This window comes from Malania oleifera, chromosome 6 (genome assembly GCF_029873635.1).
Source record: "Malania oleifera isolate guangnan ecotype guangnan chromosome 6, ASM2987363v1, whole genome shotgun sequence".
Taxonomy (NCBI): domain Eukaryota; kingdom Viridiplantae; phylum Streptophyta; class Magnoliopsida; order Santalales; family Ximeniaceae; genus Malania; species Malania oleifera.
The window spans coordinates 9,004,990-9,023,804 of NC_080422.1; the positions used below are offsets into that span (position 1 = coordinate 9,004,990).

The window sequence follows — 18,815 nt, forward strand, 5'->3', positions numbered from 1 at the left end:
AGGACAATAGGTTTGAAACGGTGTAGTAGTACTGTGCAAACAATGAGAGGAGAGAAAAACTCATAGTAGTGAAGTCCACAAGTCTCACACTCTTGTGCCAATTATTTTGTTTAAATAATTGAAAATGCAAGTAAAGCATTTATGTTAAACGAAAGGCAGGTTGGAGCTCAATGAATATGTGCCTGTGGTTGTTTTGATTTTTGGAATCAAATTGTCTGGATTGTGCTCCACTGGTTCTTGAAAGATGCGAAGAAGATGAGAAGAGGGAAGCTAGATTACAATATAAATATAGCAGTAGTAACTTAGGCTTTCATATCTGCACTTGTTTTCTATTATTATGGTGCATTTGGTTACATTCTTCTTCCATAGGAGTGCTGCAGAAGAAAAATGCGATTCAAGTTTCAATTTTTTATAGAGTGGTTTTCAAGGCTCCCAAATGCAATGCAATTCTTTGGATACATTTTCATGCCCACTTCTGGACACAAGCATACATCAAAACACAAGTTTATTATAAAAAAAATCAAACGATAACCAATCATACAATAAAGTTCATCCTCCATTTCCATTGTTCCTTGGATCTGGAAGCATGATATTCATCTCCCCTAGGCACACGCATAATCTATACAAAGTTTTCTGTATATATAAAATAGAAAGACAGCATTTTCTGAAAAGAAATAAAAAAAGGGAGGTAAAAGAAAAATGAAACTGCAAAAAATAAATAAATAAATAAACAAATAAAGGGTAAACTAATTCAAAGTAGAGAAAATTCCACTGGAAAATGGAAACCAAATAAAGAAAAAAAGAGTACTGCCATCTGTTTTTCATGTCCCAGCAGAGGCAAAACAGCAAGTCATCCGCTTTCTCGCATCCCTGCAAAAGCAAAACCTTGCAGATGAGGCAGGATACGATGACAGTAAGCCAGAGGGCCGCATGAAGAATATAAGTTCTTAAGTATGTTCAGTCTGAAAGACTGATTCAGTTTTTAATAGATTTCATTTTTGTTCAAGAAATCTATGAAGATTCCACAGAATGTGAGGTTGGGAATCCTAAATATCAGCATAGGTTCATTCAGATAAACCTAAATTGGCATCTAGGATTCCATGGGACCTATTATACCCATAAAACGTTCTCATATTATACTTTTGGTAATCTGGATTCCAACAAAGGCATCTTAGTCCCAGTTACAAGATTCTCAGGCATTTGATTATCTGAACCAAATGCCTAGTTATTGGAATTTATTAGGAAATCTAGTGAATCACCAATTCTCCCTATGTTGAAGTTGAACCCAAAAGTTACCAAACTTTAACGATAAATAATAGCTGCCATCTAACTGAAATGAATTCAGGTTGTGTTTGGGATCATGAAATTCTAGCCCGAGATTTGGATTTGGACGAAATTCTCTATAATTTTAAATTACATTTTATTCATATCCACAACCAAATTGAATTCCAAGCCCCCAAACACGGGGTCAAGTTATTTCAAGTTTCCAACATTGGTTAAAAAAAAAAACATGTCGTGGACTAAAACTGGAGTTAGTTCAACCTCAGAATCTAAGGTTATTTTCTTCCCAAAAAAAGAACAAAAATGCAAGCAGGTGCCTAGACGCCATCAGCTGAAAGGACCCAGATTCAAAAAACAACACCATTCAATCATCCCAACTGGAGTGCAAATATGTGTTAAGCCATCCTAAAATGCCTAAAGATCCCATCAAGGAATAAGAATGAACTTACTTTAGGCAACACTGCGCTCTGCATCTAGTTTAATCTCTTCTCTTGGCTCTTTTTGATTTTCTTTATTTAAACTTCCATCCAATCCTCCAAAAGCTTCCATGATACGAAGCAACACACAGCCCCAATGGTACCAAGCAACCATTAAAAAAGTGCTCTAAGTGGAAAAATGAAGTTATTTTTTAACAAGATACATAACGAACAACTTAATACTATGATGTACGGAGGTAATTAAAGCATTCAAAAAAAAAAAAAAATTGGGAGCAGAGGACACACTCTGGCTGTGAAATTTCATTGGGCAGCAACATCCACAGGTTATGTGGGTGGCTATGTGGTTATTTTTGCAAAAATATGAAGGGATACTAAAGGTTCTGAAAGGCAGCAGCATCCAGGATTTTCTGGCAACTATGGTATTTTTCCAGCAGCTCCTTGACTTTGTTTCTAGTCTTTGGTAGTGCAGATTATCCTTATATACAGCAGCAGGAATGAGGTTTAGGGTTTAGGATTTGGTTTTGGTATTAACTTAGGGTTTAGGTTCGATCTTACTCTAGTACCATGTTAATAATTGGGTAAAATTGAAGACCTTATCTCAATGATAGGTCTCTCCCTCTATTCATAATATGTGTCTAGTATATACCAATGACTGAGTAAATACCCTTACATAACTTTAGCACATACTAGTAGTGCTAAATGACCAAAATAACCATTAACAACCTCAAACTATTAAAATATCAAAAGAAACTCAGCATAACTAAAATGTCCAAAATAGCCTAAAATTGACTCATATTATTAAGATATTCACACCAGCTGTGTGGAATAATATCAGATGTTGGCTAGGTATCAAAAGAGCTATAACCACGATTAAAGCTGCTGCAAAGTGGCTTCACAAATAAATCATGAAATTAATTGCTAGAACAATCGGAACCATGAACAAGTCCCAAATAAATTAGTACAAGACCGCTGTAGCACCGAGAAACTCAAACACAACCCCAAGAAAGCAACTCACACCACTAGAACAATTGGAGAAGTGAATCACTGAAATTACCATGGCTCACAAAAAACAGATTATGAGCACTGCCACTGCCTCACAAAAAACATCTTATGAGCACAACCACTTCTCCAAGAGAGTCTCCAATGCCTGTTACTAACACCGAACCACAACTAACAAATTACCATGAGTGCATGGTCACAACAAAGATTAGATCTTTGAGCAATACACATGTCGAACAACTTGATATTTTGATATATGGAAGGAATTAGAACATTAAATCATAAACACAACAAATCCCACTATTTCAGACCCAATAAACTCAATAACCATTGATAAACTGCTTCACGAATCATCAAACAACCATTTCATAAGTCCCGCAGATGAGCAATTAAAAAAGGTGAGACCTTTGGGAAAAAAACATCACGAAAAACTCCAATAACATGTTAATAGTGGGATTGGATCACTGCTGAATCATTTCAGGTCAAAACCATATCTGAAAGTGGCTTCATGTGCCAGCACATGCAGTCGGCCTTGGCAGCCTTCGTCCAGCATGTGAGGTTCCATGAGACACTGCCTGGAGGTGGGATTTCAGTGGGGGCAGATCGGTAGTGTCTGTGGGTGACTATGGTGTTGATTTTGACAAATCTATAGTGGGTTTGATGTTTTTGAACTGACAGTGTCACCCAGAAAACCAGCGACTAGTCTGACTTCTTGCTGCTGCTAGCTATTTTTTAGGGTTATTATACCGCTGAAAAATCTTCTATACTGATAGACATGCAGCGAATTTTGGGTTTTAGACTTCAGTTTTGATGGTGGTGTTAACACATAGGGTTTAGGTTTCAGAATCATGCTGTAATACCATGTTGAATAATTGGGTAAAATGGCAGACCTAAACTCAAAAATAGGTCTCTCCCTCTAGCTTACACTTGTTACAAACCAAACTATAACAATTAATAATAATTCTAAAAGACTAAATAACCATTAACATATTTCATGACCTATCTTATTTTGAAACATGAAATATAATTTATAAACTACTTGTTGGCCAATCATGAAATATTTACTTGAATTGATTAAGTAAATCATGACAAGAGATAGCCATAACAATACAAAGTTCAAAATATTTTCAATATTTAAGATACAACTTTTAGTTATTTTGGCAAGCTTGAGGTTACAAAGTTTTAGGAATCAACCCATCTATGGCATTCCCTATTTGGAGTAAATTGTTTTGAACTTCTTGAGATGCTTCAAGCCCATAAGAAAGGTATCTGGCGAGCAACTGTCAACACGTTTGGATACATTGCGAAAGCCATTGGACCACAAGATGTCCTGGCAACATTATTAAACAATCTCAAAGTGCAGGGGCGTCAGGACCACGTGTGTACTACTGTGGCAATTGCAGTAGTTGTAGAAACATTTTCTCCTTTTACAGTGCTACCAGCATTAATGAATGAGTATCGTGTACCAGAACTCAATGTGCAGAATTGTGTTTTAAAATCACTCTCTTTTATTTTTGAGTACATTGGTGAAATGGGTAAAGATTATATTTATGGAGTCACTCCACTACTTGAGGCTGCTCTCATGGATAGAGATTTGGTACATAGGCAAGCTGCTTCCCAACTGTTAAGCACATGGCTTTGGGAGTGGCTTGTTTAGGTTGTGAGGATGCATTAGTACAAATGCTGAATTATGTATGGCCAAACATATTTGAGACTTATTTGCATGTTATTAATGTTGTCATGGAAGCCATAGAAGGGATGAGGGTTGCCTTGGGTGCAGCTGCAGTCCTAAACTATTGTCTGCAGGGGCTCTTCCATCCTGCAAAAAAGGTTAGGGAAGTTTACTGGAAGATTTATAGCTCGCTATATATTGGAGCTCAAGATGCACTGGTGGCTACTTATCCTATGCTGGAGGATAAGGCAAGAAACATATATAGTAGTCCTGAGTTGGTGATGTTTATATGAGGTTTAGTTTGTTCTTAATGCTTCAGGTGAATCTACAAGAGGCTCTTGGACAGGCTAGGACCTATCCTAGGGTTGTTTTCGTGGCAATTGTACTTTGTTTGGATGTGCATGCTTATTAATCTGGATTGATGAACTGCTTGCTATTTGTTAACTTCTTCAGTAGTTTGCTAATTCAAGAATAACCTTACTTTGGATTCATGACCTGCCATCTAAACACTCCAATATGATATTCTCAAAAGTCTGTCAAGCAACTCAAATGCGTCAATCCAAATTTCCCAATACAATTATTCTTTTTTATTTCCTTTCTTTAGTTCATTGAACACGTACTAGAACATTTGTTAGCAGTTGACACCCAGGGATGGAAACCTTAAGGGGCTAGAAGGAGATCGCATTGCTTATGCTCGTGGAAGCATCTCAGAGTTGGCCCATTGGACTCCCATAGGAAAAAAGTTAATTGTGCTTTGATTTTTTTTAAATTCATCCCATTTGTTAAATGAACTGTACAATCATTCCTGGAACACTCGTTAATGTAACTTTAAAAAAAATAAAATTAATGCACTATATTCAAGCTGAGTCCTTCAAGTTATTGAATATTTTACTGTTGTGAATTTGATATTTTTCAGGTTGTTGGCCTTACAAGGCTTAAAATCTTGTTATCTTGTTTTGATGCTAACAAACAAGTGAAATTTAATGTATTTGTGTGAGTAATGATATTTCAGGGTTCATATATGTGAAAGTAAGGTCAGAGTGCCCACAAAAATCAAATATGATGGAAACAAGGTCAAAGTGCTCACAAGGATCAAATGAAGCTTAAATGAGCTAAGCCATGAATTACTTGTTGAAGAACATGAGGACATAAATAAGTTGTTGGAAGCCAAGGCATATTAAAGTCAAAAGATCCAAAGAAAGGCAAAGTAAGAAAGCTTAAAGAATATGGAAGCTTGAAGAAAAGATGGATTCAATCCAAGGACAAAGCATGATGACTCAAGAACTTAGAATGTTAATATTTTAGAAGTCTCAAATAAGTGCTTTAATGTTTAAAATATCGTTTGAAATATTTTGAAGCTCTTAGGTTAATTTCTTAGACCTAGATACTTTTTAAAATACCTTAATAATATTTTTATAAGGTCAAAAATTATTTTAAAAAGATGAGAATCATTTTTGGAATAAAGAGCACCAAAAAGAGTTTTTCCCAAATGCTGTTAGTTTTTATATAGCCGCATTGAGGTGAATTTTTCTCCATCAAACACTCATTATTTTAAAGAGTGGTAAACATGAAAGTTGTAGTATTTTCTTTTAGCTTTCTTTTTACTCCAAGAACATATAATTTGGAGTTATACAAAAAACGTTATTGTCAAAACACTGAAACGGGGTCACTGCTGTCAGACATTTAAACACTGTTCAATGGACAAATTTTTAAAATTCTAATGTTTTAAATTATAGCCGTTTGAACCTTAAATATTCTAATAAATAGGGAAATTTTTTAAGGAAACTTTTTCAAGTTTGAAAGCCTATAAATACATGGTTTTGCAAAACAAAATAAATATCAAAGAATTGAAAAATCTGTTTTGAGAAGTTGAAAGTACTCTTGTTCTTCCTAAGTTCTCTTGCTTACTCATTGAAAAATTCTTTTGCTGAGAACTCTGAAGTGCTAATCCTTCTTCCTTTGAATTCCTACTGCTAATCCTCTTCTAAGAAGGATATTGGTGAATTCTACACTTGAACTTCATTCTATTTCCTATTGATATTTTACATTGAAGTATATAGTGCTGAAATTGTACTAACTTGCTCTTTGAGAGAGTATACTTGTACACAGATTTTATCTTGTATTTCTTATAGTTCATTGACATTCCAAGGTGTTTGAATCGTTGGCTAAGCAAGGGGATATTTCTTAGAGAGGCGGACTCTAGCCCATGTAAGGAGTGACCGAATAAGGGAATATCATTTGGAGAAGGCAGGCTCTAGCCTTAACCAAGGAATGTTGTAATCGGTTTTGTTCCACCCATCAACGAAACAGGTTTAGTGAATCCTTTGGTGGTTTGTCAAAGGCGAGGACGTAGGCTGGGTATAAGCCGAACCTCGTAAAAATCTCCGTCTCACTCTCTCTTTCCTATTCTTTATTTTCAGTTCATATACAACTGCGTAGATGATTTAAATATAAAAATTATAGATACTACACATATTTGGAAATCAAGTAAACTTAAAATCCAATTTTGATTTGGGTTGCGGAAACCGAAAGGGAGTACGTTGGTTACACCATATCTTGCGGAAACCATACGGGAGTACGTTACTTGGTTAACACCCCAAAGATAAATTTTCCAAGAGTTTATTTGAATTCTAAATATTTGGAAAGAGTGATTGGATTTATTTATACAGGGCTTTACTTCATTAAGCATAAATTATAATTCATAATCACAGGGCTTGTATAAACAAACAAACTATCTCAAGATCTTATATTACCAAAGTGCTGAATACTTTATATCTTGATTTGGTTGTTTGTTGTTTAACTTGTACTTGACAAATAAATTGATTGTTTGGTTTGAAGATTGTGTTTAATTGATTGGATAAAAAAACTAAGTTCTTGATTGATTAAGGAATTAAAAAAAAAAAAACAAGTCAAGAATTGGTTAAAAGAAATAAAAGAAGTTTAAGGTATTTTAAAAGGAATCAAAAGAAATTTTTAGAATCCAATTCACCCCTCCTCTTGGGAAGCTATTCCTAATTTCACAAGTAAATTTTGGGAATAGTAGCTTTTACATAGGACATCTTGTACATAAGGGGGTTGAAGATGACACATATTCATGCTACAATTATGTGAGATACCTTTTATAGGACAAAATTGTGAGATACCTTTTATAGGACAAAATTGTGAGATTTGGGACTAAAATTGATACTAACTCATCAAAATATGGCTTGAGCCTATTACATTTGGTAGCAAAACTACCCTAGAGATGCTATCATATGTGGATCATGCACAAAAGTGAAAGTCACTCTAATTAGGTCATTGATTAGATAGGCAGACCATAACATTATACCAATAATTATTAAATATCTATTGATGCATTTTGAAAGTAAAAGAAAGGATAAAGTATTTATTCTAATTGAAATCCTCATGCATTTTCTATTTCAAATACTTGTCACTAGCTTTTACATACCTTCTAGTGAGAGAAGTCACCCGCATCATCTGGACGAGATTGGCGTATCATTTGTTCGATCTGCACTTTCCAATTCTTCATGGCTTGCATCTCTGCTTCCCAGTTCGAGATCTTTTTATTCAATTGCTGGTTCTCCGCTTCCACCATTTGCACCTAAATAACCATCACCTCCTATCGAGCCTCGATGGCTCGACGCTCTCGGTCAATCTCAGCACGAGACACCGCACTAAAAGAAGACGGTTCTCACAAACCGTCACTAATACCCTTAGCTAATTTTTTAAAATAATTTTTTAAATAAAACCACTAGTAGTGACGGTTCCAAAATCATCACTAGTACCCACTTATTAGTAACCGTACTCCCAAACCGTCACTAATACCCTTAACTATTTTTATTTTAATATTTTTTAAATAAAAACACTTGTAGTGACGGTTTCAATATCGTCACTAATACCTACTTAGTAGTGACGGTTCTTTCTAACCGTCACTAATATCCTTAATCATCTCTTTTTTAATTTTTTTTCAACAAAAACACTAGTAGTAACGGTTTCAAAACCGTCACTAATACACTAGAATCGTCGCTAATATTTTCCCGGTAAAATTTTTGCGCAAAAGTTAATTACCATGCTATTTTTAGTGACGAAAGTATCAATTAAAATCATCACTAATAGTGTTGTATTAGTGACGGCTGATAAAACCATCACTAATGCTTACACTATTAGTGACAATTTTTTTGTAGTGTTGGTGTATTCCCAAGAGGGGGGTGAATTGAGTATTTAAAAAATTATCACCTAAGTTAAACTAGATTAATTGTATTACTTAACGTAGGGTCTGTCTACGCAAAAGTAAACCCATTCATTCACAATATAACATACACGTGCAGTAAATAAAATTGCAAAAATGTAAAGATCATGCACGATATGTTATTGGGGTTCAACCAACTATGCCTACGTCCCCGCCTCTAGCTCGCAAACCCGATGATTCCACTAATGCTTACTTAACGGGTGGAGCGGCACCTAATACAGTCAGGTTAATTAGCACAGGGCTGACCGCAACTTTTATAAACTCTCCTTGTGGGGCGGAGAAGGCCCTAGGTCAAATTCACAGGGCTGACCCCAACCTAATCCTTTCGGGCTAAAACAAACCCCCTAAAGCCACGCCTGGAAATACAACAGTATTTTTGACAAAGTAACTGGTACAGTCATTGTGCTTCTCAAGTAAAGCAGATATGTACCCAAGACACACAGTATAATCGATCAACCACACATCAATAATATAGGTAAATATAAGCTTAGTGATATGTATTTTTGTGCCAGATACACTCAACAACATATGATCGATAATATGCTCAAGGGTGTTCTAATATCAAATCTCAAAAATAAACTAGGGTTTCAAAGATGCTGCAAATATTTAAAATAATTCAAAATATTTTTTTCAATGTAATATGCTCAAGAGTTGCTTGAAAAAATAATATAGCTTGTTAAAACTATTTTGCACAACAAAATCAAACTATAGGAATCTTTGCAATGACAATGCAAAGATCCTTAAGCTACTAGGTTTTTCCCAACACGAGATTTATTAAATGAAATCTATGGGAAAACCTTGCTTAACTCCCCAAAATCAATACCAATCAATCAAGCAAAGCAATGGGAGTATGAGCAATACTACTAAGCAATAACCCAAGCAAGAACTTTCGCAAGGCCTAAAATAATCAATGGAATGAAGGTGTGAGGGTGTTTGGAAGTATTATAGGGAAAAATGTGATTTTGGGTTTGGGAGGATTTTGGCTAATGATTTTTCTTAATCTCCTTCTAATCCACATAAATTAACCTATATTTATAAGCTAGGTCAAAAATATAACCGTTTGTAACCTATTGGGTATTCTTAGAAAAGTTTCAAATTGTTTAAACACAATTAACCCTCATTAACCCGCATTTACCTTGGTTAAAATAATTTTAACCTGATGAGGTTCGGTGGCTTAACTGTGGTTCGGTCGTCTGAATAGACTCATTTAAAAAAACTTTCAAGAATATTTTGGTAGCGTAAGTGAAGGTTTATTAGCCCGAACAAAAGTCAGAAACATTCGTTCATAGATTCGGGTGCCCAGTGCTAAGTTCGGTTAACCGAACTGACTAACTTAGTCTCCTGAGGTCTGATTTGAACGTGATGGTTTGGCAGCTTGAGTTGGCGAAAAGTAACCTTCTAAGGGTTCGGGTGCCCGAGAGCGATAAAGTCATTTTGGGTTCAGTCGCCCGAAGCATGGTTAAACTGCTGACTTTCCGATTGTTCGAGCGCCCGAGGAGTTTTGAACTCTTGAGGTTCGGTCACCTGACCTCTCACATACTTATCCTATTTTATCCAATTTTATTTCAATTCTTTCCTCTAATATTGTCAGTGACTATAGGGACTTTGTGCACAATGTGTAGGAACCTAGGGTCTTTTCAAGTATGCCCAAAAATTTGGTGTCGGTCGGCGAAAGGTCGACCGAAGGGTGCCCTAAAATAATTCGGTCCCTATGTTCAATCTATGGTCATTTTGAGAGCTTAAAAATACCTACATGCATGACATGCAGAGATTATTACAGACCGATATACCTAGTTACTATTATAGACCAAAATTACACAAAATATAAATTACAATAAGTCTTCAGGTTCTTTAATCTTCGAGCCTTCATGTGACATCAATTGGTTTTCTAATATGAACCTGCACACAAACTAGATAGACATTAAATACCAGAGTTTTTGTCATAATCAAAATAGGGCATGACCCACAGGGTCAACAATCTCTCCCTTTTTTTATGATGACAAATACACTATGCAAAAAGTGGGTATAGTAAATACCAAAGTATTTGTCATAATCAAAATAGGGCATAACCCATAGGGTCAACAGATATTGGCGTAAACTATGGAGCCAAACACCCTAAGATGACTCACACTATGCTTGTGAGTACTCTAGACTTCATGTGGTGTCATTGTATCAAGACTCTTCGTAGGACACCGATGTAGCGGATAGAATGCACATGACACTGCTTCTACCCAAAAGCTCTTGGGCACATTCTTATCCTTTAACATGCTTCTGGCGATGTTAAGGATCGCGTGGTTCTTTCTCTCAGCTACACCATTCAACTGGGGAGTGTAGGTCGGACTGAACTATTTTTGAATCCCTTGCTGCCTAAGGAATTCCAGGAAAGCTTCATCGTTATACTCTCCTCCTTGGTCTGACCGGAGTGACTTGATGCGATAGTCACTCTGTTTCTCCACAAGAGCTTTGAACTCTTTGGACTTGTCGAACACCTCTGACTTCCTTTTCAAGAAGTAGACACAAGTCTTCCTGCTGTAGTCATCGATGAAGGTGAGGAAGTATCGATTCTGTCCATTTGAAAATGGCCTCAATGAACCACGCGCATCCTTGTGTATTAACTAGAGCGGCATGGTAGATCTCCAGTCAGCTTGCTTTCCAAAGTTGTTTCCCTATTACTTACTCAGAACACAGCTTTTGCATATCATATTTACATCGTGGATGTTGGGTAAGACTTTCACCATCTTCTTGCTTCCCAACTGTTTCAAACTTTCAAAATTTAGATGTCCATACCTTAGATGCCATAGTCAGTCTTTGTCTTTGATGATAGTGCTCAAACACCTTGGCGTATCATTTTGTATGGTGAGTGAAAACATTTGATTCTTTACCATTTGTACTCAAGTAACCAGCTTTCCCCAAGCGTCTGTTATCACCATCTTCTTATCACCAACGCTAATTTGGTAGCCCTTCTCGACAAGTTGTCTAATACTCAAGATGTTAGTCTTCGTATTTAGAACGTAATAGATGTTGGAGATGTAAGCATGATCTCCAGACTTCTATTTGATCAAAACATCTCCTCTGCCACGGACTAGGATTTTAGAATTATCGCCAAAAGAGATCTCCTCCTAAACTTTCTCATCAACTTCAAATAATAGGTACCTTTTGCCAATCATATGATTGCTGGCTCTAAAATCAAGGCACCAAACACTTTGGTCCTAGGGATTTGAATTATGTGTCATCAGCATCAACGACTCTTCATCTACATGTTCAGTTTCGGTAAGGTTAGCCTCCTTGCTAACCTTTTCTTATTGTCTCCCCCAACACTCATTGCTATAGTGTTCGTACTTGTGACCGTTTTAGCACTAAACGTTTATTTTGTCTATGTTTGGCCGGTTATTGTATCCCCTTCTTCTTCCTTGTCCTCTGCTTTGTGGAACATAGTTTTGTTGATTGAGTCCTTCTCTAGTGGGACCTCTTTAGCCTCTGCCACCATCTTTGGATTCAAACTTTCCAGAATTTCTTCCATGAGATCCTCGGTCTCGTCCTCTTCCTTACTGTGACATCCCCTCTTTGTCGTATCTATCTGTAGTGAGGTACAACTTTGTTTGGAGGGCTTGCTCAAGTGCTTTATCATCACTTCTTCTGTTGACTTTTTGCTCGTGGGCTTGGAGTGAGCCCACAAGTTCTTCCACAGACATGATTTCCAAATCTTTTGTTTCTTCTATGGTCACAACTATATAATCAAATTTTGAATCCAAAGATCGCAAAATTTTCTCAAAAATTCTCTCATAATTGAAAGTCTCTCCATTTACTCTCAATTGATTTAATACTACCATAACTCGTGTATAGTAGTCAGCAATAGATTAAGTAGATTTCATTTTTAAAGATTCGAAATCGCCTCGTAGTGTTTGAAGACGAATCTTCTTTACTTTGTCTGCACCTTTGTGTGTTCGCTAGAGAGACTCCCAAACTTCTTTGGATGTTTTGGCGGAGGTGATGATTTTGAACGTGGCCTCATCAAGGCCTTGGTATATTATGGACTTCGCCTTGCAATCCTTCTATCGATCGGCTAGCAAGATCGTTCTTTGAGCATCAGACATAGTGCTTCGGCTTCTTTGGATGGGCTTTCTTTGTACCTATCTTCAATAATCTCCATGACATCTTGAGCACCTACAAGGACTCTCATTTGAATAGACCAGTTGTCATAATTCTCCTGAGTCAACTTTGGAATGACCGCTTGGATAGCACCATTCGCCATTGAATTTAATATATAAAAAACAGAGAGATGGGGGTTGATTTTGGCAAATATGATGCCACCAATGTGTTTAGAAGGTCAAAAAATCTTAGGAACCGATTTTGGGTTGCAAAGAACCAGTCCAAAAATTACTGAACCGGGTGCAGGAATTTCGGATGGATTTTAAACTGGGCCGGTTAACTTAACGGTTGTTTAACGGCGTAATGCTTACTGTACGCCACATGGCAGCTTCTGCACGTGTCACATGTCGGCAGCTAGACGCGGTTCGAAGGCGAGTCAGGGCTTTGGGATGGATCTAGGTTGCGGGTTGCAGGTTTCTAAGTTATGTCGGATCGTGTGGCTAGGTCGGATTTCAGCAACTGGACAAGGAAGACGCGTGCAGGGTGCGTGTCACCGGCGGCCAGAATCGTCGTCAGCACGTGCAGCGCGTGGGTATGGCGCTAAAACCGCTAGAGAGGCGCATGTGGCGTTTCTCGGAGTCTATTTGAGAGGTGGTTTTCACCATTGGAATCATCTCGACATGAATTTCACAATGTTAGACTCAATTTTGGATTTTGAGCAACTTCAAATCTGGGAGAAAATTGAAATTTTTTCTCTGCTTGTTTCTATTTGGTGAATTTCGGTGTTCCTTGACGCTCTGATATCACTGATGGGTGGAGAGGATACTCAATCACTGGTTGTGACTAAAACCCAGTGATAATAAATTGTAATAACAATGTATTTCAATCTAAAAATAAATACAGAGAACTTCAAAGGACAACTCTCTCTCTCTCGCTCACTGGTTTTACTCTTTCAACACCACACACTACATTGCACACACACACTTCTATTTATAGCATATTCTAAACCAAAATAATCAATAAATGCAGCTGGTAGGTGAGGTTGGTGATCAATAGAAGTGGGTGGTCGGCAGCCGTCGTCAACCATTGCTACCACCGTCCACCGTCAAGTTTACTCTTTCAACAACATCGTGGATCCTATAAGTTTTTTTTTTCTTTTTTATTTATAAATGGTATGTTGTAACACTACTACTACTACTACTACTACTATTATTATTATGGGCAACTATAAATAATTTGTGTATTATAGTAGGAGGGAGAATGTTAGGTTGAAAGGTGTAAATTATGTTAAATATAAAATTGCCTAATAAATTTACGCATCAAATCACTTATCATGGATTCAACATTAAAACACTTTCACGTGTTGTCTCCCTCCTCTTTCTTCTATTTTTTTTTTTACTTTTTTTAAAATATTTTTCTTGTTCATGGACCCATAATATATCAAACTTTATGTTATTTCAACAAAATTACATACTTTTTCTTTTTTCTAAAACAGGTTATATTGTATCATCCATCAACATTACTATATTCTACTTTTCAACATTTAGTTTTAATTTAATGTTTCAAAACTATTTGCGTTTTTAAATCCTTTAAAAAAAATCTCTATTTAAATAATTGAAAAACAAATAAAAATTTATTTTTTAAATATGTTTTCATTAGTCCTACAATATATTAAGCATATGCAATTTTTATTGGTGTCTCAATTTTTCCTAAAAAATTCTCAAGTAGATGCAATGAAGGGTAGTATACCAAATATATACTTAAATATGTTATTTTAATTATCAGATATATTTATTTATTCTTTGATCCCTTTGAAATAAAAAAAGAGTAAGAAAATAATCGCATTTCTAATTGCAGTTTTATATATGTTCCAAAATCATATATTTCTTTGACTCATTAGAAAAAAAAATAAAAAATAAAAAACCAATTATATTTTGAGAAATCACCAACTTAATGCCTAAAGACCAAGTTAAACATAAACCAAGTAAAGTGAGCAAAGATGAAATGGTTGATTGATGGTGACCAGAATTCAAAGTTTTTCCATGTTGTGATTATGCAAAAAAAGCATAACTCTTGTGTAAATTCAATGGTGCTTCTTGATGGTTCGGTGTTGGAAAATATGCAGATAGTCCATGATGAGACTGTGAATTATTTTGAGCAATTTTTGAGGCAAAATAGTTTAGTGCAGAGGTCAAATCTGGACGGTATTATCCATTTAGTGGTTTCTGAGGAGTCTATTGGTCAGTTGAGGGAAGAACCGATTGAGGAGGAGGTTTATAAAGCTATTTCTTCTATTTCTATAAATCGTAGCCCGGGACCGGATGGGGTTGGGTCTTCTTCTTATATTACCTGTTGGAAGATTATTAAAAATGATGTGATGGATGCAGTAAGAGAATTCTTCAGAGGTGATATGTTGTCTCAGTATTTTTGTTCCTCTTTCATAGTGCTTATTTCTAAAGTAAAGGATCCTCAGTTTTTTGATAAATTTCGGCCAATGAGCCTTTGTAATGTAATCTATAAAATTTTCTCCAAAATCCTTATTGTTAAGCTTTCGTTGGTGATGTGTGATTTAATTTCTTTACACAAGGTGTTTTTGTGAAAGGGAGGAGTATTTTTGAAAATATTACGCTTGCTCAAGAGATGACAAAATTATTACATAGGCGGGTGAAAGGAAGTAATATAATACTAAAGTTTGATATCAGCAAAGCATATGATCGAGTGGAGTGGCCGGTGGTAGATTAGATTTTCCATGATCTTGGTTTTCCAGATTGGGTTTGTAAGTTGATTCAGAATTGTATTTCTACTCCATGATTTTCTATCATGATGCATGACACCTATAGAGGTTTCTTCAAGTAAAAAGGGGCTTAAGGCAAGGGGATCCATTGTCGCCGTATATTTTAATCATCATGGAAGAAGTTCTTTCTAAATTAATTCAAAAAAAGTTATGTGAGAAGCGGATTTTACCGCTTGCACATCCGTGTGGTGCACCTATTATATCATATTTTATGTACGTGGATGATGTTATATTTGCTAATGCTAGAAAAAAATCTGTTCGATAGTTAATGGAGGTGATTAAGAAGTATCAAAACTGGACTGACCAAAGGGTGAACAAAGATAAATCGGCTATTTTTTTCTCAAATAAGTTGGGTGTTTAGGAGAAGGGAGAAATTCTTCAAGAGACTAGTTTTATTGAAGGTAAATTTCCTTTTACGTACTTAGGTGTGCCAATAGTGGATGGTAAATTGAAGGACTGCCATTTTGATCCTTTAATTCAAATCAGAAGAGAGTTGAGGACTGGAAAAGTAGACTATTGTCTCAAGGAGGTCGTCTTGTTTTGTTAAGACATGCGCTTTCGAGTATGTCTTTGCAAATGTCCCGAAATTGGTGATAAAAAAGATACAATGTATGTTTGCTTCTTTTTTCTGGGGATTTAAGGATGGAAAAGAAAAAATGAAATGGAAGGCTTGGAAGAAATTGTATGTTCCTGTGGAGGAGGGGGTATAGGAGTAAGGGACATTTCAGAAGTGCAACGGTCCTTGTTTATGAAGTTTGGTTGGCATTTTTTAACACAAAATTCTTTATGGGCTAAATTTTTGAAAGCTAAATATGTGAAAGGAGGACATATTACTCTTTGCAAACCTCGTGGATCGGATTCTTTCTTTTGGAGGAAAGTTCTGTAGGGTATGCCTGAACTATTAAGCAAATCTAAGTGGAAGGTTAGAGAAGGAGATGTAAAATTGTGGTATGATAAGTTTCTAGATTTAGGATCATTGTTTGCAGATTGTCCAGATGGTACTCATTCATATATCATATTAAAAAGATTTGGTTATTAATAATGTGTGGGATGTGAAAATTTTGTAGAGGATTCTGGGGTATAATAAAGCCGAAGAAGTGATGGAAAATGTGGGAAATCTTAGAAACTCTTTAGACATTCTGTTATGGCTCCCGAAAAAGGATGGTTGCTTTAATACAAAGTCTGCATGGGATGTTATCAGAGTTAGAACTCCAAAATTTGATTGGGCAAAGTGGGTATGAAATAAATGGTTACCGAAAAAAATTGCTATCTATATGTGAAAGACTGCTTTTGAGTGGTTAAGCGTTGATGAAAAGGTGAGAAGAGTGGGGGTTTCACTTGCTTTGGCATGTAATTTTTGTGAGATGAGGCAGCCGAAAGATATGGAGCATGTGTTAAATAAGGGAGACCTTACTACTGAGGTTTGGAGGAAGGTTTCAGTGGAGGTAGGTGTATCTTTCTTGAGGCAACAAAGTTGGAAAGAAAGAGTCCAAATATGGTTTAATAGGGCTTCCAGATTTTCTCAATTGGGATCATTCATGGGTTTGATTTCTTATTTAGTAGTTTGGAGGCTATGGAGAGGGAGATGTGCGGCTAGAATGGAGGGAAAATTGGAGAGTAGTATAGATGTGTGGCTTTCAATTAAGTATTGGGTGGGGGGTTTTGTGCAGGAACATGACAGGAATGACTCAGTTAAAGGATGCTGATTTTTGGATATTGTAGAATCTGGAACTGCAAATTGTAAATAAAAGAATTAAAACTACGCAATGTGTGAGATGACTAAAATCGAGGCAAGGGAGGTCGAAACTAAATTTGGACAGGAACAGCTTGGGGAACACAGGGCCGACTGGTGGTGGTGGCATCCTTAGAGACCATACAAGTTCTTTTGTTTTTGGTTTTTCAAAATATTTTGGTTCTTATTCAAATAATGAAGCTAAATTGAGAGCTGTATTGGTGGAAATAAAGATTTGCAAACATTTGGACCATACTAGTATTGATATTAAATGTGATTCGAATATTGTAGTAAAATGGATAAAATCTAGTAAGTGCGTGTTGTAGTATTTGTGAGATTTTTGGGAGTAGCTTATTGGTTTATTGGAGGGAGCAGACTTTTTGATAAATCATTGATATAGAGAAGGGAACAAAGTGGCAAATGTCTTGGCTCGACAATGTGCGATGGGGAGGAATAGTTTGTTTACCAATGGAGTCAATTCCCAAGAAGTTATCAATGATTTGTATAAACTGGAGAAGATGAGTAAGACGTATATGAGGTATGTTTAGCTGATTTCCTATTGGTTTTGGTTTATACTTTATATTTTTTATCTTTTGTTTGTTTTGTTGCGTGAGGTTTGTTTTGTAGGTCCTTGTTTTGTTTTGTTTTGTTTTATTTGGACTTGTACCCCTGTTTTGGCTGGTTGTTGGTGTTGTTTTTTGGGAGGCCTTTTTAAAGTTGTCTTTTGTTTCTCCCATTGATTGTCTTGTAACCACAGTATTTCTCCGCCAAAAGTGAGGGTTTATCAATAAATAAATAGAGGTGCCGCCCTTCTTCTTTTAAAAAAAAATAAAAAAAATTGTTATTCTATTGTGCAATCTTTCCAAATGAAAATATTGGGACGAATGCATCTTTCTATTTTAATTTCTTGCTATTTTAATTTTAACCAGTGAGATGAAATGTATTAATAAGTAAATCAATTCTAATCCTCTTTTCCCTTCTCCCTTATATCACAATCTAAAATTCAAACATAGTATAATATATATAAATATTATTTTGGCTTGACATTCTCAACCAAATTTCAATTTTAACTAGTGTTGTGAAATATATATAAATTATTCTAATTCTTTCATACTTTCAATGTGGGACAAAGGTTTATGAAGAATTTTTCCCTCTCTTATATTATAGTTAAAACTCAGTATTTATATGTATATATATACAATGTTTGCATAATATTAACATGCAAGAGTATATTTTATTATCTAATTTGTTGCACATTTTTTTATTGACAAAGTATCGTGCATCGTGGATCTTACAAGCTTTTTTTTTCTTTTTTCTTTATAAATGGTACGTTGTAACACTACTACTACAACTACTACTACTACTACTACTACTATTATTATTATTATTATTATTGACAGCTATAAATAATTTGTGTATCATAGTAGGAGTGAGAATGTTAGGTTGGAAGGTCTAAATTATGTTAAATATAAAATTAACTAATAAATTTACGCATCAAATCACTTATCATGGATTTAACATTAAAACACTTTCACGTGTTGTCTCCCTCCTCTTTTTTCTAT

At 35.7% G+C, this 18,815-nt stretch overlaps 1 pseudogene; it reads left to right on the forward strand.

Annotated features, from left to right (window-relative positions):
• The first annotated feature begins 1,944 nt into the window (after positions 1–1,944).
• On the forward strand, positions 1,945–13,375 carry LOC131158457 (uncharacterized; annotated as a pseudogene).
• Positions 13,376–18,815: the final 5,440 nt, after the last annotated feature.